This window comes from Typopeltis vanoorti, chromosome 6 (genome assembly GCF_054136105.1).
Source record: "Typopeltis vanoorti isolate ZY-2024b chromosome 6, IOZ_Tvanoo_1.0, whole genome shotgun sequence".
In the NCBI taxonomy this organism is placed as follows: domain Eukaryota; kingdom Metazoa; phylum Arthropoda; class Arachnida; order Uropygi; family Thelyphonidae; genus Typopeltis; species Typopeltis vanoorti.
In genome coordinates, this window is record NC_143554.1 from 54,141,898 (window position 1) to 54,168,063 (window position 26,166).

Consider the following 26,166-nt stretch of genomic DNA (forward strand, 5'->3'; position numbering starts at 1 on the left):
GGTCACCTTACTTAGTCGATCAGTGATGCAAGCACGTGGAATTTTTAATTCGATCTTAATTAGGATTTAGGTACATGCGATGGCGAAGTTATCTGACGAACTTCTGTGAACGGAACTACTGGTGACGAATAATTGTGAAAATCAGTTGCCTACCGATTTCAAAAAACTTTTATTCTTCTTCTCTTTTATGTTAATGTACACCCTCTCTTCATATGTTACGATTTTTGCACTCGAGTTACTGAATTTCGTATTGTTTCCGGCGGACGCGAAATAAATTAAATGCTCGAAATGGCTGATGCCACGTTTGATGTTCAGGTTTAGATCTCCGGCTTCTCCACTAGACACCGGTTCAGTGCAGACTAGCATCTTTCAAGGGGGGGGGATGTCACATACTGTATACAGGAAAACCTCGCTTAACGCGATTAATTAATCCATCAATTAATGCGCGTTAAGCGAATACTTGTAGGATAAAATCATCCAAGTTAATAAAAATCAATTGCTTAAATTTTTATTTAATGTCTAAACATTTGATTGAGGTACTTTTTTTACAAAAAAAAATTAAGTAAAGATGTTTGAATTAAGCTGGACTTTTTCATCTTGTCATGCAATTTGCGATAGTTGGCGAACGCATTATCAAGATTTCGGCGGACTTCGAAGTTTCGTTACATATCAGGATCAAGCATCAAACAAAATTTCCTTAGTAACTCAATGTAATTGAAAACTAGCTCAAGTTCTTTCTCAGTTAGCTTCTTAGTCGTAACATTCTCTTCTTGTTTGCACTCATCATCTTCTTCTTCATATGCACTCTGTTCTTCTAATTGAAGGAGATCATGCTCGCTTAACTGTTCTGAATGGAAATCGAACAAGTTTCTCACATTTTTATTATCCAGTTCATTAAATCCAAGTTCTTTTCCAATTGTGATGATTTCTTCAAAATATTATAACTCGGATTTCGCGTAAGATAAACTAACATAGGCTTGAGTTTAAAGTCGCCTTCTACATTGCCTCCTAATAAGAGCGTAAGACGATCTTTAGATACTTTGTATCCTGGTTGAGATGCTTCAGTTTTAGCCAGGTAAGTTTTTGTTGGCATACGCTTCCAAAAGAGACCGATTTCGTCGACGGTGAATATTTGACAATCGTCATAATCACCCTCCTTTAATTATCCTTTCCAATTCTTCAGGAAACTTGGCACCAGAATCTTTATCATCACTAGCAGATTCCCCAGTTATTCTTACGTTATGCAGTCCAGCTCGATTTTTAAAACTGTCAAACCAACCTAAACTCGCAGTAAAGCTTTCACATTCCTCTTGAAATTTGGTCTCTTTTAATGAGGTAAAAATATAGAGAGAGCTTATGCCTGAATATTTCCTGTATTAAGAGGTATTCTTTTTTGGTTATAATCCTCAATCCAGAGTGATAGAAGACGATCCATTATGATCATTAAATGGCTTTTATTTCGGGTGATCTGCATACTTAAAGAAGCAGTAGTAACTTTTCCTTGTTCTTTGTATTCTTTGCTTTGCTGTTATTTAATATAGTCCAAACCGTACACTCGCTGTTTCCCAGGTCTCGCACAGTCATTGTATTACTAGCACCACTTTCATGTCTCTTAATGACTTTCAGCTTTTCCGCTCGCTGCAGATTGGCGACAAAACATTTCGCGTAGCGTAAAAAATCGCGTTAACTGATTAATCACTCCCTTAAAGCGGGAAATAGTATCCTTTCACTTAATCGCGGTAACTGATTATCGCACATATCGAATTCGCGTTAAGTGAGGTTTTCCTGTACTCCCATTGGACTGCACAGAAATGGACCCTAAATTTCTTGATTCCTGATTTAAGATATCAGGAATGGAGGGAATATGGTGGCATACTCAAAATCGCTCTCATCTTTGTATTAATTGTGAACTGAATTTTGTTACTTTAGTATGTTGTGTCAAGAAATCACGCTTTGTTCAATCAATTGGTCTGTTTAAAAAATGAAGTATTTCTGGTGGTGAATTACGCCTGGAAAACACCATATAAAAAAAGGCTATTTCGTGGTCAGTTCCAGTATTTATTTTTATTGATCTCACGCTCTGCGAATGTGATATCAAATGAGTAAAACTATTACAAAAATATAAGATCGCTGCATGTGATCTTATTATATATACAGAATATAAAATGCTTTCGATTAAACCTCAGGGTAACGTATGCAAAGCTGTAACTCAGGAAGAGGTATTAATGTAGGATCACCAACATTAAGGATGGGCCGATAATATAAATTCCGCCGTGATAATGTCCAGTAAAGTATCTACGGAACACAACGTCACTGTTGAGCTAATAAGAATCACAGACAGCGAAGTTCTTAGTTAACAGAAATTTTCTTCAGAATGAAATCAAGGAACTTGAAGGACATTATGTGGAATGTTTACAGCATCCTGACTTATGTGCAACTGAAGAATGATGGAGTGCAAACTGCTCACGCTCACATGTTGATTAAATAAAAGTTGCAGCTTCTGCAAGACGCAAATTCTTAGGACACTTCACGTTCCGTCCTACGAAAACGCGAACGGTTCTCTCTTCATCTGCAGCTGTGCTCCAACTCACGTTGTGTAGAAGATTAATAGTGCCGCTACGATAAAAAGTCAGCATTTTCTCTCTTGTGACAGAAAATTCCGAAATGGCCCTCTCAAAAGAAATATAAAGCCCTTCTTCAAGTGGCCAAGAAATTCAGAGATTTATCTATTTGAGTAATAAACATTTATCTATATTAATCTCTGTTCAGAAACAGATAGAAGGTTATAAACGCATGGAAAGAGCACAAAGAATATAATAGCGTGGCACTCTGAGATAAAAGAACTTTGTTAGAAAGAAAATGAAACGATGAAGTAATGATTTACAGAGGAAAAGACCACGATAAGTGTTTTTAAAGAACAGAATCCCCTAAAACAATATAGAAAGACATGCTGGAGATTGAACTGAAAACATTAAACATAAAGATTAAATGGGAGGCATCATTAAAACGCACGGAAGCGACTGTAAAGAAGGGGGGGGGCTAATAAGTTCTGATAAACATCTAGAACAAAAATTATATTAAAGCAACTCTTTTTATATATATCCTAAAAGAAAACATCATTACATTTGATGATTCTTTGTTTCGTTTTGTTACTCTGATGTTTTTTCGTCCTCTGAATTCCTTTCGCATCATACAATGAAAACAAATTCAAGAGTTGAACGATTCGTTCGACAGACAGTTCATTCACTGTTTTTTATGATCCGAAACTTCTTGAAACAGGAACTAAGAATGCAATACTCTCTTATTGAGTATGATCAAAAAGATGAGAATAAAAACTTACAAATTAATATAGTGAGTCGTTTAATAAATAATTTATTTTTAATACACATCAATCACTCAGAATAAAACTTTCTTTGAATTTTATATGAAATTCGTCTTATTTCTTAAACTTTTTTTCCATCTCACAATCTCGCTGAAACTGAATTTTAACCTTAACATAGCTCGTATAATATATTTTTGTCGCCTGTTCAGAGTGCACTTTTTATTCCTACCATAATTAACAGCTGCAACAGACAAGTCATCAGAACACGCGCAATTTGCAGCAAAAAATACTGTTGGTGGTGGAGATGTGCGGTAGATGGCAGTGGAAGAATTAAGTAGTAGAGAAGACGGGCAGATGTGTGTGGAGATTATTAAGTAAAGTCACCCTCTAAAAATTAGGACGATCCCTAGACCACTCCATAGTGGCCGAAAGATCGTCCAACTCAGCGTTGGTTCTACTCAGTGACGGGCTCACTCCACCACAACCGCTCATATTCCATTCCAGAGAAAAGCATTCACTGACAAAGCCCTCACCGGGCCGTGCCCGAGAACACCCTCCCCAGAGACTCAAATTGCTCCCTCAAGGCAAAAACCTTAAGACAGCATTCAAATCGTCGAATCTCCGTGTCCATTTAGTCGCCTCTTACGAAACGCATGGATTTTCGGTAGCAGAGAAAACGGGCAGATGTGTGTGTGGCAAATAGAGTAGAGTGTCATCCCGCTGTGAGTCCTCGGACTCTTTGGAGTTCTTAAAATAACTGGGCAATCTAATATAACAATTGTCATGTTAAAACAGGCCATCATTGTTACTGTAAGAAAGCTATCTATATGAAAGAAAGTTTCTCTGATGTTATCTTAAATAGAATATAACTTTGATGTAGTTTTTTAATGAATTAATTTTATTTATTTATTTATTTTTATATTTTATTTTCATTAGAGGTCATGCCAGTAGAATAACCGTTGATCAAATCATTGTCTCTTTAGAATACTGTGTGAAATGTGTGTAATTTAGCTTGTCTCTGTATAAATGTATATACTCCAGATAATGGTCATAATATGAAGGTGGAAACGTCGAGGAAATTAAAATAAAATAAAATATTTACTTATTATAAAAGTTACTTATATTAAACACGGTTGTTGAGTCCATAATTTGTCTAAACTAATGACTTAAGTCAATTACTGTAGCAAGTCACTGACTACTGTTATTGCAAGAATCATGAAAGTCAACATTTATTTTGATCTTCTGTAACTTCGATCGGTTCGAAAGTGAACAGCATCATTGTGCCAACGTTTATTCGGCAGAGTCAATCGATAGAACACAGATTGTGTAATGTGAACAGTTGAATTCAGTAATAAATCACTTTGAAATACGTTCAGTATAAATATTTCATCTTTTCTTCTTCCAATCATCATCAAATTTGGAATTTAGCTATGCGGTAGTTGTTTTTGTTTCTTACATTGCTTAGGGTCCTCTAGGACATTCATTTTGAGTGGAACTGAAAAAATGAAGTCCAACTGGAGCGAATAGTTTCTCAGACTCGCACACGGGTCACATGATCCAAGCATTTTCGGTCAAACTGATATACAGTTATTGTTAGATTTCGGAACAAGGGGAAAGAAACTCAAATGCAGCGTTGGATTGTAAAGGAGAAAGAATTAAAGAAAATACCTGCGATGCCGCTTAAGTCTACAGTTCAACCGATTTCATCCAATTAGTTGTCAACTGACCTGAATTTATTTAATTCATATAATAAAAGTGATATTAAAACACTCCACATAGGTGTATTTAAATTCCTTCTCAGACAAGAGGAAGTAACTTCTCTGAGCTCCTGAATTTTTAATTCTTTGTTTTATTTTATTGTGAAAGCTGCTCAACTTTGCCGTTTAACCAGCAAATACTTGGATAAGTAGAATAGCATTATATTAGGTTTAGCGTTCGTAATGTTTATTGAAATGAAGCAAATTACAAAGTAAGACCCATAAAAAGAAACAAAAATGTTGGGAAAGTTACCCCAAACAAGTAGAATTATGACTTTCACGGAGCACAGAAAGAAATATGGAGAATGATTTGCAATGAAAGAAAAGAAATTTGCGAATAAGGTACGACAATAATAAATGTTACCAACTTATGAGGAAGAAACAAAAATGCCAGAAATATCACAGTCTCAAAACAATAATATAATAGAGTTAGTCATCTCAGTGGGGAAGGGAAAATTTACAACAAAATGCTAAAATATATGGAGATAAAGAAATCACTGACAACAAGAGAAATTTAATTAAACTTGCCTTTTATAAAAGACAGATCCGCAATGAACGGAGATTTAACATTACATTTATTTCCATCTTAAATACGGGGATTTAAAATGGAAATAAAAATCTGAACCCTAAGAATTAACTTTTTTAAAAGTAAGGAATAATTATGTGCAAAGAATGAGAATCAAGAATAAATTGCAGCTTATTTGTATGTATTCATGAGTTGCGTTAATAAGGTGCTGAGTGCACAGGATTTTACGAGGGCGAAATCTATTTTCATGGTTCTGATTTCATATTATAAACCGTCTAAAATGAAAGAAGAAAAGTGAAATCCCATTCAGAAATCTTTGTTGGGTTTCCAAAACTGAAAAGAAATTAAAAAGATGGGTCATCATTGATAAGAAAGAGTTGAGTAGAATGGGGGAAATCGACAACAAAATATGAAGAAAAAAAAATTATGGCCGTGAAGAGACGATAACAAAAAATGAGAGGAATAAACTTAAAAACGCAAAATAATAAAGGAAGTAAGAATATGAAATGAGTTTAGGTTTTGGGGGGAGGAATTCAATACGGCGGTGTAGTGATTAGCAGAAGCGCATGATTCAGCCGCCTTATCCCTATTTTCTTGGTGATGGCGAGGCATTTTCTCAACTACGGTCTGGACCGTTTTTGTAACTCGCCGACAGCTTGACACCGGAAAAGGCGTTCGGATGACAATGACCCTACCGTTGACAGACTGGAAGCGGAGCATTTAGAGTAACGAACAGAATCACTGATGTGTGGGTGCAAACGACATTTTACAAGGGTGATAAAAGTGAAATTTTGAGCTGAACGATGAGACGACAACATAATTACGCGGTGAAAGGCGGCTACTTCGGATCGGCCTCAGAAAATGCCACCGAAACAGAAGGATGTCGGCGGTGACTGAGTGTGAGTTATGTTGGTGGCTTACCGAGGGAATAAAGATGGTCGAAAATTAGGGAAGAACTCTTACCATAAGTATACCCACGGATCAGCGTAAAGATTCACACCTATATTGGAGATTTTGGAGGGAACTGCGATCCATTCTTCAGATACCTTCTCTACTCAAAATAATCCGACAGTCTTCTCCAAAGGTTCTTTTGAGGCTTTTAGCTCATCTCATATGAAGGTAAGATAAATTATCTATTTTTCAAGCAAATTCCATTTTGGTGAGATTTATCTATAAAAGCCTCCAAAATTGTTTCCGATCGCAAGAAACTGCAATAAGCAATATCTAAAGACATCTGAAAGGGAGAAAAGAAGCCCAATAAGCTGACTCTTGGACAAAGACGGACGGAGTTCAGGACAAAATGGACAACTGAAAACGGATTTGGGGAGTAAAAGAAATGATGTGGGAGGAACACAATCACAGACAAGAAGTAATTCTACAATTTGTCATTCCTAAATATAAAGGAACCATTGGAATTTTAAAGGTACTCTTAAAAATGTCTTTCAAAATTATATGTTTGCTGGTACACGTTCCTATGTGGGATATTTGTTTGTATATTTTATATTATGTCACTGCTTGTTAATTCGTGCAATGGCTACATCCCACAATCTGTTATTCTTTCAAGAGCAGTGTGAAAGCCCAAAGTCCTTTTTAATTTTTACACACACCAACATTGCATGTTTATGTCTGCATGGCTCTAAGTTTGCTTTCATGAGACAACGCTAAGAAAATAATGGGAGTTCGATTCTTTGCGAATGTGAAGCACAAAGCATTCTGCTCTCTCTTTCTATGGAAATAGTTATCGTTACGTTTCTTTTTATTTGTTTTTTCTTTTAATACTACTAAAAATATTTATAGATAGTGCTCTAAGGCACGCACCAAATACTCAAAAAAAACATCCATTGAGAATGCTTCCATTACCATTTTACATATTGATATTAGGTGCACTTGAAGGTGGATGCTGTTACAGCAGAAGGAAGATCAAAAGAAGGGAAACATCCCATAGTAAGCAGAAATTAAGATGCTAAGCTGAGAGGAAAAAAGAACAATTTCATTTTGTCTTCAACTTTTTTGTTTAAAAAAATTGGGAACAATAGAATAAGCTACTGACTGAGCAGTTTAATTTCATGAGTCGTTGCCTGTTTGCAGCAAGTCAGGTGAAAGTCGATACAAAAATGGGGGGGGGGGGAAGGTGGTATCAATAACTGTGTCCTATGAATATTATACCCAAACATTTTCTCTCTCATACACAAGCATATACTGCAAACCTTCTTAAGTGATGGTCCTCGATGTCGTAACTCAACAGCGTGGTTCTGACCAGCAGTAGCCTCATCTATTAATCATTGAAGCACAACTTAAACACATAAAATAGTGAGGCGGAGTTCGTGTACCTTTATATTTACTTTTGGGTGATGCTGGAATATCATTTGCCGAATTCGTCACGTGGTCATTCTGTTTACAAAACAGACACACTCTCCGTTGACCAGATATCGCTTTAAGAAAATAATATCCACTTACAAAACCTTAGCCCACCCACATGTTATTAGTGTTAGAGATTTCCTACCTTTTGTGGGTGGGAGCGACATAAACACGACTGTTGTCGAAGCCACAATAACTGCATTAATATAATAGCAAACACGTTTTCTCTTGTGATATAAATCAAACACGGCATGTAAATGAAAAGAAAAAATAACAATATCAAAGATGCTTGAAACAAAATTTATCTTAATGCTTTGAAAAATTTCATTCTTCTAATCGTAAGACAAAAAAAAAAAAAAAAAAACTTAAAGAATCAAGACCACACCTTTTATTTAAAATATTAGTCCACCTCCTAATGAAGTGGAAGAAATGAGTTTTTGTAATTTTTAAAGAACGTGTTTAAATACACGTGGATTAAAATAAAAGTTATGATTAGATTCAATGCATTAACAATAAGTTTACAAGAAATCAAAGAATCCATTTATAAAAGGAGTCAAAGATCGGCGACCCTTCGTTTTTCGCAGAACGCGATGGGTTGTCAATCTCTGAAATATAATTATATGTTTTATTTAAATAATCGGCGTCATCCTTCACAAATTAATTCGACAGCTTTGGCTGTTTTTATTGCAATGAAATATTTCAGGTAGGTTTTCGTGTATGGTCTCAAATATTTCTGCTCGCACACATCGAAATAAAATCTTATATTTTGAAGATGAGATTTAAATAAATGCACGTCATTTCTACACGATTTTTGCCATTAGGTAAATATTTATTCTAAAGAGAACATTTTCTGTTTTTTCTACACATTTATTTCTCCTTCTTACTTAGTGTTGGTCTTTTTTTCTTCGTCCCTTCCGTTTTGATGTCAGACTGCGTGCAAATGCAAAAAAAAAAAAAAAAAACCTTTTATGTTTAATGTACACCCTCCCTTCCTATGTTATGGTTTTTTCACTTTAGTTACTGAATTTTGCATTGTTTCCGGCGGACACGAAATAAATTAACTGCTCGAAGTGGCTGATGCCACGTTTGGTATTCAGATTAAGATCTTCTGCTTCTCTACTTCCCATTACACACGTATGCAGTGCAGTGCAAACACCTTTCAAGGGGATTTCGCATATACTCCCATTGGAGTGCACAGGAATGAACTCGAAATTTCTTGATTTAATTCCCGATTTAAAATATCAGAAAACGTCTTCACTAGCTTTATAATCTTGGTATTACAAAGAAACCAGCTTTATAATCCTGTAATTATAAATTAATTGCTTTGTATTAATTACTGCCTGTTACTTTATTGCGTCAAAAAATCACACGTTTTTCAATGAATTGGTCTGTTTTAAAAATAACGTATTTCTGGTGGTGAATTACTTCTGGAAAACACCATATTAAAAAATAGGCTTTTTCGTGGTCAGTTTCGAGTATTTATTTTTATTGATTTCACACACAACGAATGTGAAACCAAATGGAGAAAACTGTTACAAAAATATACGATTACTGGATCGTATGCAGGGTTCAGAGATCTTACATATACAGTTTATAAAATGCCTTCGGTTAAACCTCACGGTAACGTATGCGAAGCTGTAACTCAGGAAGAGGTACTAATTTAGGATCACCAACAGTAAGGATGAGCTGATAATATAAATTCCACCCTGATAATGTCCAGTAAAGTGTCTACGGAACACCAACTCACTGTTGAGCTAATAAGAATCACAGACAGCGAAGTTCTTGGTTAACATAGAAATTTTCTTCTGAATGAAATCAAGAAACTTGAAGGAATGATGGAGCACAAACTGCCCACGATCACATATTGTTTAAATAAAAGTTACAGCTTCTGCAAAAAGCAAATTCTTAGGACCCTTCAGGCCTGTCCTACGAACGGTCTTTCTTCATCTGCAGCTCTGCTCCAATTGACGTTTTGTAGAAGATTAATAGTGCCGCTACGATGTAAATTCAGCATCTTCTCTCTTGCAATATATTCCGAAATCGCCTTCTCAAAAGAAATATAAAGTCGTTCTTCGAGTGACGATGGAGTCCGGAGATTTATCTGTGTGAAAATGATTACATCATTAGTAATGGTCAGAAACAGATAGAAAAACGAGTTTAAGAGGCTTTTATGGAAAAATAAAGAACCCGATGTTGTGGCATTCAGAGATAAAAGAGAAATGTTCTTTCAAAAAATAAAACGAATGAGAGTTGAAAATGGCATATGGGAGGAAAAGATCGCGTTTTTGAAGAACTGATCTCTTTAAACCATAGAAAGATATTTTAGAGATTAAAGACAATCTTTTCTGTTCATAAATCAAAGGGACAGCATGATTCAAAAACATTGAAGTGACTCTAAATAGAGTGGCTCTTTCACAAGTGACCAATACCAAGAAACAAAAACTAATGCTATGTAATTCAGCTGCATAAACATCCAAATAATAGGCCATCAGGGATAAAAATGGGTTTTTTAAAAAGCCTTTCTATTTCTTGTGAACAGACTTGTTCTGATATACGTCCGTATATCAGAACAACTTTTCTTTGTTGCTGTTGTTTGTTTAGCATATACTCAACCAACCAACCAATGCTTGACATTATTGAAGTAAATGTAATCAAGAGCCGAAACTGTCCCGAAATTTGAAATATAATTTTTCACATCACTTCGACATTTGAAAAAATGCCTAAGTGGTACAAGGATGCGACTGAATCAATCTATAAGCTTTCAAAACACAGATCAAGGAGGAAAGATGAACGATTTTTCTCTGCGGCAACAAAAACAAGAAGAATTTTATTGGTCTCCGACTGTTTACCTACTCGTCATTCATTTGCGGGGAATGTCTCGCCCGACTACATGCTTTCTGCCTCTCTGATCCTATCAGATGAACGTGATGCCATCAAGAAAGCATCTCGCTTTACCGTTCGACGCAGCCATCCTCATTTATTAAATATAATCGCAAGTTAATCAATGAACGAAAGGTGTTAGCATCCCCCATTGATTCTCTTCACAGCAGTTAACCTTGCTGAAAAGAGATTAACGATTATTTAGTCATTTGAGGCCAATTATTCCAATCAGATTATGGAACCTCTACGTCTTTAATTACCGAAAATCATAGGCTTCCAATTCCTTGTATTTCTTGAATTCTCTCAGCCGAACTTTAGTTCTTCTAAAAGATCGCGATCGATTTCAAACTATATTTATTAAGCATCTCAACGGACCCCTTCCTCTGACGAGGCGTCCTGTTTAATCATGTACGCATCGCAAACTACCGGATGTTGTCAACTGCGTGGAACATTTCCATTGTTGAAATCACTTCCGTTTCATTCGCAGCCACTCAGCTACAAGGAGATGCGAAGATCCTTGAGATCAAACAGCTCGAGTAGTTTTCTAGAGTGCCGCGATATTTGCATCTCTCCGTACACTTTCGGAGTCCTCGTAGCTGAAATTTGAAGAAAAATGAATCTTGCATCAGTGCTGTGCCGCGTGAGCGTTCTAGTAAATTCAATTTTCTGAAATAATTCGGAAGGTGGGAGCTAACAAAGAGTGTTCAATCTTGTCGATCCCCTCTTGCTTGTTCAACTGGTGGGTGGTTCAAATTGCGGCACCGAGCGAATAGAAATTTCTTTCAATACATTTCCGATTGCCTTACTCGGAAATATAGGTAACTTCCTATTTATGGATCGGAATTCCGTAACACATTCGCTTCGTCTTCATTGATTCTTTGTTTTCATTGCTTTTGTGGTTTTTTTCCTTCTCATTCTTTCGTTTCCTTTTGCGTTATACAATTGAAACGAATTCAAGACATATTTGAATGATTGGTTTAACAGACAATTCATTCACCCTAACTCCGGTTAAAATAAGACACACTTTGTATACTTCTATGTACAGTAATATTAGCTAAAAGATGAGCACGCTATAAATCGACTATTGACATTAATGGCTTTAGCGGGGAATATGAAAAGTGTCACGCTTCACCCCTATCTGTTAAGGCTACAGTGAGGGGAAAAAATTTTATGATCAGTTTGCTCGCCCTGAATGGGCATGGAAATTAAAATGGATTTTGGTCTTTATCTTTTGCATCGTAGATTACAGCTTGCTGAACCAGATCGTTGGGGGTGTATGGACGTTTTTAGGAAAAACGTTGTTGCTAAAGATTGTAGGAAAGAGAAGATATAAGGAATATTTGTGTCTCGATGAAGGTGATTGTCTCTGACGAACCATGGAGCGTTTAGAATCATTCGTAAGCCCTGTTTTGTACACGTTGCAATTTGAAAATATTAGTGTTGGAGGTGTGGATCCAGGCTGGAGAGGCGTAAGTGATTATGGGGCGAATCGTCAGCTGGTATAAGCGAAATTTGATTCTGATGTTTATCTTGCTGTTCCTACTTATTAGGGGTAGAGCTGGGCGATGGTTTTCGATGCCTTTGCACACGGACATTCAACAATTCATTTCGGTGATTACATTTTCAGCGACTCCACCCCCCCCCCCCTGCCATCGAGTCGACTGTTTCCTCATTGGCACATTCGCATCGTCTTCAACACAAGTCATTCTCTTTATAATTGATGAACATGCACACTCGCAGGAATTAAAACTGATTTTTGTGGAAACGGTTTTTGGAGTGCCAGCTCAGGGAATTTATATCTTTATCTGATGACAATGCCGCATTCAAGCAGGATCCAACACGACTTGGATATAAATAAACCATCAAAAAAAAAATCAGTAGCCGCGTTTTTCCCCCATTGTTTATTCGAACCCGAAGCTATCTGAGTAACGAGTGGGTTAAGAGGGGGCCGGTCCGTTTTGGCTTTCTAAAAGTCCTCCGTAGGCGTCTCTCTCTAAATTTCTCCAGCTTTTCTTGAAGCCACCCTTTTGCCATTCAAATTCAATAAATTATTGTAGACCTTTTCTGTTAGTTAAGTCGCGGAAATTTTGTAAACATCACTGATTGCAAAACCCCTTCCGTTTGTCACGTTTTTCTCAAACCAAGAAGAAAAAGAAACTACAAATCAGTTTTGAATGTCTTTGTAAATTAAGTAGACTATTCTGATAACTCACGTTCTATTTCTACATCTTTGCGTAAGTAAGCTGTTCAAGGTCTAGCATTTTCGGGCAGCATAATTGACAACGAAGTAGTAGCAGGAATAGAAACGATTGCGGGGTTTCCCATTCGATACAATTTGAGGGGGCTGTTTTATCTAGGTAAGTCCTGGGATGTTTTGATGCAAAAGAAGTTCTGAATAAAATTTCATTATTGTTTTAAATCTCTTCTTCTTTGTACGCATAAAGATTGGGAATCTCGGTTTTGGATAAACGTCTTTAAAATGAATTATGAAACACACATTTGCAGATTTCACTCAAGATGGTCACGTGCTACCTCATTAAGCCTAGTCTTAGGAAGGTCAATAAATATAAAAATATAACTGCTTTTGCAAAAGACGGTTTTAAAATGTTGGTAAAGAAAAGTGTGAAGTAATTAAAAGCGTTTTTTTTTAATATAATCTACCAATTTCAAGTTTTAATTAGGATTATGACCCAGCAAATAGATAGATATGGTTTTGAATTAAACCGAGTTGTGCGCCATAAACAATTGTTACGATTTGATTGGTTAATGAGGCTAACTAATGAGTATTGGGGGTTGCTAACTCTGCGCTTATCTCCACTTCGGTGTGCATGTGATGGGAATAAAAACTTTCTTATTCATGTGAGAACGGCTAATTTTTTTGTAACTGTGCACCAACCTGAGTTCGTCCTCTGATCTTCTCATCAGAGGTCAAGTAGGAAGCCTTGACGATGTTTTCAGTGAAGTGATTCGCGCACCCCCCAATGATTTACCCCCCCTCGCCATTTAGCATAATATTCATATATTAGATCCCCAAATCGGTTTATTTGGCACTTTGTTAGTTGATGTTTGTTAGACACTAAAATATCAAACTTTGTCAAAGTAAATGGTATAATAAACAGTATATTTAAGCCATCCCTGGTACAAAAACACACTAGAATCAGACTATATAATGTCTTGTCAAAACCAACTCTACTATACGGAAGCGAAACATGGACCATGAAAAGGAAAGATGAAAAACGAATTCAAACAGCAGAAATGAAGTTCCTCAGAAAAACAGCTGGATATACCAAGTGGGACCACAAAACAAATGAAGAAATCTTACAATCCCTAAAAATCAAACCAATTAATTACTACATAAAACAGTATAAACAAAAATGGCTAGAACATTTAAATCGAATGGACAACAGCAGACTACCAAAAATATTATACAGATACAAAATAAGTGGAAAAAGAAGAATCGGAAGACCAAGAAAGAGATGGCATGAGACCGAAACAGGCCACATGGCCTATATTCCATGATAGGAAGAAGAAGAAGAAGTTAGTTGATGTCTTGAGAAATCTCAATATACTTCCTCCAACTCCCGATCAGATCTTAACAGAAACTTCAAGTGTAAAACACACTTTACAAATAAATGACACTTTCCGCCATTTATCTGAGAGTGTCTGTTGACGATTTATTACTGATACTTTTATTGTCTCACGGCATTCTGCTTGGAAAACCTGTTTCAAAAACAAAACACACTTAATATGCACGTGACCTGCAAACGAAACTCATCACTGAATAATAATTCGCCTGAACTGCTGTTCTCAGTGTTCAAATTAAACTTGATAACTGACGAAATCGGTATGAGAACAGTCAGCAAATATCATCAGAAAGAAGTCATATCACCTTCTCAAGAAAAAGCGATCAGCGTGCATGTCGACTACAAATACTCCAAACGAGTCTTTTGCCGGTGAGCTTCGGTGACGTAGCGTCAGTGGCGCGCGTTCGCTAAAATGATAGGACCAAAGCTCGAATCTCGCCGGAGTGTTATTCGAGCCGTGTTTTATTAATTAGTGCCGAGTTAGTCGATCTCGGACCGAGGCTGTGAGGGGGGTTTTTCCCCCCTCACACACAGACAAATCGACCCTAGAACACACAGAAATACAGACACCCACATCCCCCAACACTCTGGGATTTTAGTTACACGTTCTTTAAAAGGGTGACTCTTAAAGGGTCGATTAAAGAGAAACACTATCGAACGATGTACACCAAAGGGATGCGGAGATAATTAAAATGAAAGAAAATAAAACAATCTGTGTGACTGGAATTTAAAGACTTGTGGTGCCATCTATCGAATAAGCAATAAAACAATGCATTTTTATTGAATGCAGAGCCTTTTTTGCATAATTTATCTACAGACTGAAAATACCTGGGTTCCAATCCCCTAAGTTACGTACGAGGACATAAGTCTATGTCCTCTACGTAAAGTTATTTGACCGTGGAAGGACATTGAGTCTAAAACTGTAAAATTATAACAGTAATTTCATTTGTGTGATGAGTTACATATAATGATCAAAAAGGCGTCTTTCTTGGATATTTCACCTTCTTTAAGGGGAGAGGCGCGTGGTTGTTGGGGATCTAAAGTTCAGATCATGGGGAGGAAAAATGGAATTGGAATAAGGTTGGCTTCTGATTGGCGAGTAACGTATACTGCATTTTTTCTTAATTATTGTTGTTTATTAATTACATAGCCCAGTGAAAAAGCACCTGATGATCGATACGAATTCCTTCATTATCTTGAAGTTGAAATTTTTTCAGTATAAGGTTTGGTTCTACTGTGTATGTACAACGTTCGCACTTCGCAAAATAGTCACGGAAGAGCACGCAATGTCTAGCACAACCAAGTACATGCGGAGAAAATCAGTAGGCCTGTTTCGGCCAATCATCTTATCTTGAGAAATGGAAGATAAATCAAATCGAAAATTGGTTTTTTCACTGCAATTAGCATCCTACAGTTCAAGGGATTCATTGGATAAAGAAGTCTGCAGATTCCTGTTAGAACAATCCAAACAAAAAGCCGACGACTATTTCATTATACTTGCTAATCCACAGTAGATGTCTGGTTTTGTCTTATATTTTTTTTCTGTGGTAGGTTTATTATTTATAGCAGTACACAAGGTAAGACAATCACATACATCCATGCCCGCAGAGGGATTTGAACTGTTGGTTGGAGGGCTGGTATGGAACCTCCTGGCACTGGCGAGTGGTACGCTAACCATTCGGCAGTGCAGCAGAAATTTTAGAACTGATAGAAAAGATAAGAATCGAATGGGACTCAAAGAAATCACGAAAAGGTCAGCAATTAAAAATGGTCGCAATCTTCATATGTTGTGCGACAAGAAAGCGGTTTCAATGTCATCTGATTTGTTAACTGCAAAACAAAAAAAATTTCGCGTGATTCAGAAAAATGAACTCCTACAATGGTTCAAATAATAATAATAGCATATGAAAGCGAAGATGGCTTGAAGATTTACTTGGTGGGATGGGGGGGGGGGGATGTTACAGGTAGGCAAAACGGGAATTTCGAATTGGATTTTAAAAAATAAGAGACGAACGAGTCGTACAGTTTGATGCCGGATTTGACTGTTGAGAATAATCAACACATTTTCATTTGAAATACGAAGCTTTGAATCTTTTTCCAAAATAGAAGATTTAATGATAATAGAATGGACTGATGACATTGAAGGAATTGGGAAGAGTAAAATGGAACGGGATGATGGTGAGAGGAACTATTAATGGAAATGGAAAGAAAGGAATAGACCAGTGATTCTCAACCACTGTGCCGCGAGATTTTTTAAGTGTGCCGCCATTGCGAATACCCATACATAAGCGGCGTCAGACAAGTGGTTCAATCAGTTCTACCTTCCTAGCCGGGACTGGCTGAACCAATGCGTATGGCTATTATGAGCATGACTATTATAGTTCTGGCTACTGGCTAACAAAGCTACATATTAGTTTAGTCTACTAGTCGCCCGCTTGATGTGTGCATACGGTTAGTTACAACTTATATATTCGTTTTCGTACGTCCAACACCACAATATTGTGGTATTGCACGTACGAAAACGAATACCACAATATTGTGGTATTGCAAGTACCGATATAAAAACGATCCAGACTTTTAAATCTGGATCACGAAATGAGAGTAGCATTATCATTTATACGCCCAAATATAAATGAAGTTATCAAAAAAAAAAAAAAACATGCTCAAATTTCGCATTAAATGTAATTTATCATTAAATAAACATTTTGTTTACTTTGTAATGCAATTTCATTTTATATTTTATTGCAAATTATTATTGTATGCTATTTTTACAAAATATATTATAGGTACGTGAATTAATTAACCAAGTAAAATTCTTTTAAATGTGTCTTATTGTTAGCGTGCCGCCAAATTTGAAAATTATTAAAAGTGTTCCGTGACGAAAAAAAGGTTGAGAATCACTGGAATAAACAAATGAAAAGATGTAGAACACAACACAAGAAAAAAAGACGTTCTGTTTTCTTTCTCCGAAGATTTAAATATTAAATAACCCAAACATATGAACGTTGTATTTCTCACTATTTTCTTAATATTATAAGAAAATAATGAGAAAGTGGAAATTAAAATCAAAAATACTTATATATGAAAAAAGAATACGACCAGAATAAATATTTGTAGATAATTATAGGAAGTAAAGAAATAACTGACAATTTGTATGAAGGAAAAAAGAACCATTTTACGTTACAGACTGATTAGCTTTATTAGGCTATATGTGCTAATTGTTAACAAAGACTGCGCAGTAACCAAGGAAACAAGCAGGTTTCAGAAATGACATTGTACAGCAGATCGTTTACGTACAACAAATCAAACGAATATCAAATACCGCTATGTTTGGTACCGCATTTATTATTCAAAAGTTCGGAATCAGGAAATAAATATTCATTTCTATCTTTAAAGATTTAAAAATCAACCGGGGATGGAGAGATACTCGCTTCAAGATGATTTATTTACTGTATGCTTGAAGGAAGTTAAAAATAAACACATTGGAATGATATTTTAAATACATATCGTAACTTATATTTAAACCAGAAGAACTGCATGAACTGGAGGGGGGAGGGTAAGGTTTAATACATAAAAAAGTAGTCTAATATAAATATTCAAGACAGGAAGCAAAACTGAAATCAGCGATGACGGGTTTCATGAGATACGTACTTTTAAAACCAAGGGCTTCTAACAACCACAATTAGTGTCGTGGCTTGATGCAAAGTCAGGTGTCAGGGACAAGGGATGCACATTACCGTCGCTCTTATTCATCACCTTAGTTGCAGTACTTGCTATTGTCTGAAGAAGGGAACCAGTCCGACACATCAATATCCAGAAACAAATCGTGCGGAATTATTTATTTAAATAGTAGTATCGTTTACCGATTTAAAAAAAAAAATAACTTCGAGCGTTGTACTTATCTGATTACTTATTGTATAAACCTCGAGAACGACTGGATTTCGAAGAACAGCCCTCAAGTAAGGGACGATTATTGGATTTGAATAATCTAGTGAAACCCGTTTGTCGTAGGCGGAAGTAAACACGCGTCGCCATCAGGTTTTCTCGGTTCATCTCACAATCGATGATTTCGAGTGAGTTTGCACACAATTTAGTGGCAAGCATTGGAACGCACGAAGGAGACGAACTTGAATTTTTCGAAACTCTCGGAGAACGTCACATCTGCTTCACCTGTGTTTGAGCGTTTAATAAACAAGTTGATTGGAATGCTTACGAAATCGGAATATATTTTCAAGGAATATTCGGTCAGCATTTACGGCACGAACGCTTTCAATCAGTGCACAGCTTATTTAAACGCTGTTGAAGCTTTTAAAAGTGACCTCACTCATCCGTCGAATTCACTCCCACCCCCATAACAAACACATTTCTATTACCGAAAATACGCGGAGAGATAGACAGTATGAAGATATAATTATCCGCCTGTCATTATCAAAATAACAGTTACGAAGTTCTTCTTAAGATATGAAGAGGTTTTTGCTGACGCAGTATTCTCTTTAAATTCGGTATTAATTAAAAAAAGTACAAAATTTATTTGGATGTTTCTTGAATAGAGAAGAACGAAGTTTATATTAAATTAGTGATCAAGACTTTAAAAGAGTTGCAATTTTTCTTTCATATTTTCCCCTTTCTCAAGGTCGATGAAGCAAAGAATGCGTGACACTCTACAGCGTTTTGTTCTCAGGTCGATTTCTAAAATTTTAATCACTTGCGAAATTTGTTTCAACTGTGCTCACGCAATGCAAGGCCTCGAGATTTCAGAGGACTCCACCCTTAACACGTTAAGCTCTGATAAAATAAAGTTACACATTTAATTTGCCGATTCCGAATCGGGCCATCCCAACCACCCTTAATATTGTTTTAAATTATGCTAAGAGAGAAAACATATACCGAGTTTCGTGGTGTTACAGGCTCTTATGTCGATAAACGTCTTAATGCAGCGATAGTGGAAATAAGAGAGACCAAACAAACCCAAATGAGCATCTTACATTATCGGACTGTTACGAAGCTACTTAGCTGCGTAAATTCTGCAAAGAATTGGCTTATCTCTGACCCTAGGAACTGCTGATCAACTGGAAAAGCAAAAAGAAAAGTTATTCATGAACAAGTTGGATTGAAAAATAATGGGATGGTCAGACAATTCGAATGGATCCTGGATTCAATTAAAACAGGTAAACGAATTGGTTATTCTTCATTTCTACGTACGTAAGAGGACATTTCTATAAAGCAATATCGAAATTCAAGCATTTACAGAAAAATCTTGTTCATTTGTGGATTAATTAACATTTTGCTGATTCAAATTTCGCGCATTTATTTTATACCGTCTTAGGATATTTTCTTTTCTAATTTCATTCACAAATGAAATTATATCCATGTTGCTTTCGTGCTGAATTTTAGAACTGATAGAAGAGATAAGAATAATTGAATGGTACTCAAAGAAATCAAAAAATGTCAGCAATAAAAACGATCATAATCTTTATATGCAGCATGACAAGAAAGCGGTTTCGATGCTGTTAGATTTATTAATTGATTCAAAACAAAAAAGAATTCTGTGTGATTTAGAAAAATGGACTCCTACGATGGCTCAGATAATAACTGCAATATAAAGAGATGCAGTTTGCAAATTATGGTTTCGGAATAGCATACGAAGGCGAAGATGCTTGAAGATTTACTTGGAGGGGGATGATGATAAAGGTCGGCAAAAGTGGAATTTCGAATTGGAGTAAAAAATAAGAGATTAACGAGTCGTAAAGTTTGATGCTGGATTTGACGTGAGAATAATCAACGTTTTCATTTTAAATATGAAACAATCAAAACCGACGAAAGAGAGGATTTAATGGAGAAATAAAGATTTTATGATAATCGAATGGATTGATGACCTTGAAGGAATGAAGAAGATTAAAATGGAACCGGAAGATGGAGAGAGGAACCATTAATGTAAATAGAAAGAAAGAAAGAACCAAAGTAATACATAAAGTAAAAATGTATAAAATTAAGAGACACAAGGAAATAAGACGTTCTCAAAAAAGGCATTTTAAAATAATAACAAACCAAAGATATCAGTGTAGAGAACTGCAAAATTCGAGAGACAAATAAAATCTCACCAAAAATTCTATGAGAAAAAGAAGAAAGCGATGGAAAATGTGCACATAAAAGATGAAATTGGAAAAACAACAAGCAGATGAATAGAGAGAGAGAGAGATTATTAATACTATAAGATCATGCGTAGTAAACAACATGATACCACGATGGAAAGAGGAAATAAGAAAACAAGTCAAAGACACATAAATATTTAGACAGAAGAAAGTGCATTAGCTTTTAAGAAAATGAAATCAAAACAATACGAGCCGAATACTGTTAAGTAGATATTTAAATAAAAGAGGGACAGAAATAACTTACAAAATGTAGACATGTTTCCTACTTGAAGAGTTAGATAAAAAAATAACTCTAGATAGTATAATAAAGTACGCCATTTGTAAATTGTTTACAAAGATAATAATCAGCAGGAAACTGCGCATATCAATAAGATGCGCAGTGACCAAGGTAATATACAGGTTTGCTTTGGTTATTGCGCATCATGGTTAATGGTATTCTGCAGTAGATCGTTTACGTACAATAAATCAAACGAATATCGAATTTCGCTATGTTCGGAACTGCATTTATTAACTATGAAAAAGCTTTTGACTCTCAACACTGAATTTGTTATACAAAACTTCGGCATCAAGGAAGGAGGGAAAAAACTGATTTGTTTCGATGTTTAGAAATCGATTATCTCCACTGTTATTCATCCAATCTTTCAAATTAATTCATTATTTTGAAAAATTCCAATTGAAACAAGAAACACGGGATTTGAAGGGGGGGGGGGGCTGCAAGAAATGATATTCGATCAGAAATGCTCATATACGGACGTTTAAAAATGTGTACTTCCGTATTGAACTGCCTAATTCGGAAGGTCAAATTCCTGATGACTGTTGTAGAGCTCTCATGGATACGATGTGTAAAAAAGGGAGATGAAATGAAATGTAAGAATAACAGAGGGAATTTCCTTACTGAGTCTTACAAGTAAGCTTTATGCACGTATACATATGCAAGCATAACAAGCAAGGTTAAAACCAAATAAAGGTTGTTATTTCACTTTATAAATAGTTGAGAAACCGTGGGAATAAACCAAGTTCTGTATTTTAGTATATTGAGTATGATAATAGTCTAGTATAGAATAATAATAATTACACACACGCCGGCCTGGTTGGCCAAGAGGCTGCGGGTTCGAATCCCGCGTAGGCATAGATGTTTGTGATTGTCTTCTGCCTTCATACATACATTCGTCCAAGTATAGATACACTCTCCCATGGACTGGGTCACCATGGGAGTAGTAGACCAAAAACCTCCCTCAATGGAAGAGGCCCTCACCCTGCAGTGGGTAGGAAAATAGGATGTTCATCATCATATATATTACTATTATCCCACGCCCCCCCGAGAAGTTTCGAAATTATCTATCCTTCAGTTTACTTTGGCTTCACCCCACCAAACGTTTATTTTAACTGAAATTTGAATTTCTAAATCTGTTGCAAAATAAAAACACAATCATTTCTACTTCGGGAGGGTGAATTATATTTAATCTCTACCATCATCCGATTTACTAGATCGTAAGGAAGCACGTTAAAGAAACATATTTAGTAACTTTCCTGTTAGGGTAATACAAGAAACATCTACATCATTTCCACCATGCATGTACTTATGAAATCATTTCAAAGATGAATAAGGAACATCGTCTCTACTGTACGTAACTTTTTTTAATTGCTTATAAGACATAAACAGAAAGAAAACAATGTCGGGATATTCAATTCTATTTATATCACGGCATTTAAAATGCCTTGCACATCTTTACAAATTCGTTTTCGATATCTGCATGCAATTCTCAACACATCATACGTATAAAGAGTGAGGGAAAGATGAATCTAAAATTCCCTACTTTATAGCAACCCTTACTGCACAAGCATCAGTTATAAATAACATCGAAAGACACGCCAAAAGAAGGGGGGGGGGCAGAAATGAAATCTCTTTCGGTCAATGGCAGTAGTAGGGGTGGCGGTTCTGACCAGATCAAGATCAAGATAAGATAAGGAAAGTGGGCGTGTCTTCCTGACGTCATTGTGAGTGACGTCATGATTTTGGAATTTCCATGTGGGCAAGTGTGTGAATGGCTTCAGTTCTTGTGTTTTGGTTCGCGTATGGGATTATGGGTGATTTTTTTGGTTCGCCTATGGAATTATGGGTGATGATAGAGATAAGGATTCGTGTTGTTCACCCCCCCCCCCCCCCACCCCCCCCCCCCCCCACCCCCCCCCCCCCCCACCCCCCCCCCCCCCCACCCCCCCCCCCCCCCACCCCCCCCCCCCCCCACCCCCCCCCCCCCCCACCCCCCCCCCCCCCCACCCCCCCCCCCCCCCACCCCCCCCCCCCCCCACCCCCCCCCCCCCCCACCCCCCCCCCCCCCCACCCCCCCCCCCCCCCACCCCCCCCCCCCCCCACCCCCCCCCCCCCCCACCCCCCCCCCCCCCCACCCCCCCCCCCCCCCACCCCCCCCCCCCCCCACCCCCCCCCCCCCCCACCCCCCCCCCCCCCCACCCCCCCCCCCCCCCACCCCCCCCCCCCCCCACCCCCCCCCCCCCCCACCCCCCCCCCCCCCCACCCCCCCCCCCCCCCACCCCCCCCCCCCCCCACCCCCCCCCCCCCCCACCCCCCCCCCCCCCCACCCCCCCCCCCCCCCACCCCCCCCCCCCCCCACCCCCCCCCCCCCCCACATTTGAGTGACACCAGTATATAATTAATTATTCAGAAAAATCTAATCACACCCGCCATCACGACATACTCTAAGAATTCCCACAGACGACAATGACAGATGTGTGTCACATTTAACATAAACATAACAATTGCTCGTATGTTCTTGGTAAGCGTAATTCTAATACTGAATAGTTTTTTTTTTTTTTCCCATAAGAATAATCATAGGGTATATATTAGAGTATCAACATGGATACATTAGCGATTTTTTATATCTAATATGTATATGTGTGTGTGTATGTGTGTTTAAGGACAGGTTTTTTAAGTATATAATTAATTATTCAGAAAAACTCGAAACACGAGAGCCATCACGACTTTCTCTAAGAATTCCCACACTTTAACAGGAAAGAAATACCCAAAATGTATTGGAAAATTAGTACAACCATCTATAGAAGAAAAAAAAACTGTATGTTTGTGTGACATAGAATATAGTTAAATTAAATTATCATTCCAAACTCAATAACAACAAACATTCACGTCACGAATCCTAATGTTATCTTGAACTTGTCAGAAGTGTCCCACCAATCACGACACGATTTCTTATCCACTAATATCATCCTTTCCATTCAAAACAACAACGTCACTTATTTACAACAATAACAACAAACATTCGCGTCACGATTCCTTATCTTATCTTGATCTGGTCAGAAGTGTCCCACCAATCACGACACGATTTCTTATCCACTAATATCATCCTTTCCATTCAAAACAACAACGTCACTTATTTACAACAATAACAACAAACATTCGCGTCACGATTCCTTATCTTATCTTGATCTGGTCAGAAGTGTCCCACCAATCACGACACGATTTCTTATCCACTAATATCATCCTTTCCATTCAGAACAACAACGTCACTTATTTACAACAATAACAACAAACATTCGCGTCACGATTCCTTATCTTATCTTGATCTGGTCAGAAGTGTCCCACCAATCACGACACGATTTCTTATCCACTAATATCATCCTTTCCATTCAAAACAACAACGTCACTTATTTACAACAATAACAACAAACATTCGCGTCACGATTCCTTATCTTATCTTGATCTGGTCAGAAGTGTCCCACCAATCACGACACGATTTCTTATCCACTAATATCATCCTTTCCATTCAAAACAACAACGTCACTTATTTACAAATAACAAATGACGTCACTTATCTACATCTGAAAACAACACACACCCACAACACGAATCCTTATCTCTATCATCACCCATAATTCCATAGGCGAACCAAAAAAATCACCCATAATCCCATACGCGAACCAAAACACAAGAACTGAAGCCATTCACACACTTGCCCACATGGAAATTCCAAAATCATGACGTCACTCACAATGACGTCAGGAAGACACGCCCACTTTCCTTATCTTATCTTGATCTTGATCTGGTCAGAACCGCCACCCCTACTACTAATGGCAGCGTGGAGCGAAGCCGTCTTTCACCTCTTTTATTCCGCAATCAATAGCCACCACACTTCCGATCTTGGAATTTTGAAAGATATTTTGAAGCTTTCTCGAAGGATGTATTGAAATCCGAGTTTATTTTTTCATATATGAAACAAACAAGGGGACATTATACATACATACAGATACATAGCTTATATTAAAAATTACATTTGTCTGCATAATATTATAAAGATATTATACCGACAAATGTAACTTTTTAGCGAGTCATAGACAACTTGAAGTTCAAAGAAGGATTAATGTTTACATTAAACTTCCAAAAACATTCAAAAAGAACTGAATAAGAAATTCGGTATTCCTTAAAAATCGAGATTTAAGTAAATCTGAGGAGGATCCTAACCAACACGAAAGACACAGAAGAGGGTCACCTTAGTTTGGCCATGTTAGTGAAGGATGTGCATCACTCAATTCTAAAATCTAACAGGGTCAAACCGACATAAAGGCAGAAACATCCTAAAAACAACGACATCTTTCTCCTAAAAACGCAGTTGTAGTGAAACTGATAACTAGTGAAAAAAAATGAACAAAGGCAGAATCCAAGAATTATAAAACGATTTGGATTTAATATTACCAGAATTAGCTCCGATTCCCATCATTAATTATCAGCAAGACCGATCGGAGGATTTTTTAAAATTTATTTACTTCATTTGGTTTGGTTGTGCTACTGTATTAATTTGTAACGCACTTCAACTGAGATCTTCAAGTTCCTCCTCTGTCTTCAAGTATCTCTTCTATACGGAAAGGAGAGCTAACAAACGTAAAATCGCTGTTCGTCTTCCCAACAGGTGGAAGTTAGTCCGATAAGCAAAAGTAAACAATGATTACAGTCTAAGGATTACCTGATGAGTCGCTAGGCAATGTATTAAGAAAGCGGAAACAGTTGACGGGATGAACGAAAGAAATTGGGTGATTAACATCTGCCCTCATGACCAGTTATCAGGAATATTCTCGCGTGACGTATTATTGACCCGGTCATCGATGCCAGCTTTCTGACAGGATGGTTCATAACCATCCTGTCGGGTATCTGGGAGATTTAGCCATTATTGCGATCGTGTAACGAAACTGTCACCACCCGTCATGTTTATTGCTAGCTTAGTATGTGTGTATATATAAATATATATTCAGTTCTTTCAAAATTCACGTAATTCATCTTCTTGGAGTTAACTTTCCATCACTGGTTTTTCTTAATGTATTTTCTGCACCTGGGTTGTCGCTATCTTGTGTTCACCACTTTAAATTGCATACCGTTTGTCTTTAATGAATTCTTCTGCCAAATTTTCACCAGCTTCCCCTTCAAGACTTTTACTCAGATATGTTAATTTATATCTTTCAATCAAAATCTATTCAATTTAGCTTTTCTTAGCCTCGTCGTTAAAGGGTTTGCTCCTTCACCAAAAGTAGCTTTTTCTTTCCTGCTGTTAACGTTTTGGGA